We start from the raw sequence: 2,500 nt of genomic DNA on the forward strand, positions 1-2,500 counted from the left end.
GGCCAAGGTAGGGCCAACACAAGAGTAGCGGACGAACCAGTCATCTGGTCTTACCGGAGAAAGGGAGAGGTAGACTGCCACCACCAAACCCCACCCAAGCACACACCAGGCAGCAAAAAGCCATCATCCTAAAAGATGGTCCCACTTCACAAGACGAGGAGGTTCCCGTCCTTCATTCCAACCCCAGGTGAGAACACACACACCCTTCTTTGCGATGGATAAAAGGCAAAAAGAGAGGGCAAAAAGCCAACGGCAAATTCCAACCAGACCCCCAGAGGCACACACCACAAAAAGTGAAGCCAGAGAGAGCCAGACAAAGAGAAGGATAGAGAGAGAGGGAGAGTTAGACCCCCGGAAGAGAATCATAGGTGCTGCGGCCTTTTTCGGGAATGTGACCAGGAAAGAGAGAAACCGACGAGGCCGATACACACATTAAAAATGAAAAAGTAACCATCACCGCGAAGGATTTTCCTCAAAAGACAAATCAGCAAGAAGTATGTCCAATCCCGGGGCCCATCGCCCCTCCAAATTAATGGAGGGGTCGGATAGAAATTTATAGAAATGTTACTTTTGTGAAACCCCTAGCCGACGAGAGAACTCTCACCGGTTTCGAAGTTCCATTTTCACATTCCGACCTGGGATGTTATGACTCCTCGGCCCACACTGCGAACGCGTCCCACACCCCTCCAAGTTTATCAGGAATTTCACCTGAGCTTGCAATAGAGATCGAGCGCGGTGGCGGTCACAGTGGTGGTCGACCAGGCGGAGCTTGAACGGCCTCGGCAAACACTTCTCCCCACCCTCCCAAATGAATGAGAGAATGGCTTGACAATACCGAGGCCATCGCCCCCCGCCAAAAATGGTTACTAGCTCTTGGGACTCGCTGCGACGTTACGCGTATCGGCACAAGACCAACCCTCTTTTTCCAGTCGCCCGCGCACCAAAAAAAATTTTGGCAGCGGGACTCACAATCCTTGACAGCCAGCTCACCATATAATACTCGGCGACCCTCCGCGGGACCTCCTCAGAGGGTCGCGTCGCCGGGAAACTAACCCCCACTCCTCACTGATCCAAGGTAACACGCCAGAAGTATCCAGGTAACCCCAGTAGTATCCAGGTATCCCCCTGCGAACGTCGGTACTGGGCTCAAAGAAGGCAGCGAGCAGTCGGGACCCGTAGGCACCGAGCAACCGTCACCCCCTCACGACTTTTCCCGAGACGCTTCAGAGGAACCCTTCCCCACATAGTACTCTCTGTGGGATTCGGCAGGCCCCCCCGTCCTACTGCACTAAGGAAGTTCCGAGACACACTTTTTTTTGTGGAAGACCACCCACCCTCCCTGTCCTGCCTGCTATCCCCGCCGCGACTCCTGGTCCCGGCCCTCCTCCCCGACTTCCTCCTTGTCCCGCTGCGAGTCCCGGACCTCCTCCCCACTACCTACTCCCGCCGCGAGTCCCAGTCCCGGCCTTCCTCCTCCTCCTCCTCTTCCCTAGTCCCGGCGCGAGTCCCGGACCTCCTCCCCCACTTCCTAGTCCCGTCGCGAGTCCCGGACCTCCTCCCCCTCTTCCTAGTCCCGGCGCGAGTCCCGGACCTCCTCCTTCTCTTCCTTGTCCTGCCGCGAGTCCCAGTCCCGTCGCGAGTCCCGGACTTCCTCCTTCTCTTCCTTGTCCCGCCGCGACTCCCTAGTCCCGTGGCGAGTCCCGGACTTCCTCCTCCTCTTCCTTGTCCCGCCGCGACTCCCTAGTCCCGTGCGCGAGTCCCGGACTTCCTCCTCCTCTTCCTTGTCCCGCCGCGACTCCCTAGTCCCGGCGCGAGTCCCAGTCCCGTCGCGAGTCCCGGACTTCCTCCTCCTCTTCCTTGTCCCGCCGCGACTCCCTAGTCCCGGCGCGAGTCCCAGTCCCGTCGCGAGTCCCGGACTTCCTCCTCCTCTTCCTTGTCCCGCCGCGACTCCCTAGTCCCGGCGCGAGTCCCAGTCCCGTCGCGAGTCCCGGACTTCCTCCTCCTCTTCCTTGTCCCGCCGCGACTCCCTAGTCCCGGCGCGAGTCCCAGTCCCGTCGCGAGTCCCGGACTTCCTCCTCCTCTTCCTTGTCCCGCCGCGACTCCCTAGTCCCGGCGCGAGTCCCAGTCCCGTCGCGAGTCCCGGACTTCCTCCTCCTCTTCCTTGTCCCGCCGCGAGTCCCGACCTCTTGTCCCGCTCCCTTGCCCAAGTCCCGACTCCTGGCTGTCTCGACTCCTCGTTGGCCGCCCAGTCTTCCGCATAGGTGGAAATAAATAAATAAATCATTTTTTAAAAATCAATTTTAAAATTAACTCCCTGTCTCGACTCCTTGCTGGCCGCCCAGTCTTGCGCCTAGACAGAAATATAAATAAAAATAAAAATAAATTGGTGAATTAAAAATATTAAAGTAATTTAATTAACTGGAATAAGGTAGAAAAATAAAAGGCAGAAGAATACTAAATTGATTTTTTCAAGTGCCACGTGTTACCTTGCTGATGTGGC

The sequence above is a fragment of the Physcomitrium patens genome, chromosome 6, assembly GCF_059467195.1.
Source record: "Physcomitrium patens ecotype Gransden chromosome 6, ASM5946719v1, whole genome shotgun sequence".
Taxonomy (NCBI): domain Eukaryota; kingdom Viridiplantae; phylum Streptophyta; class Bryopsida; order Funariales; family Funariaceae; genus Physcomitrium; species Physcomitrium patens.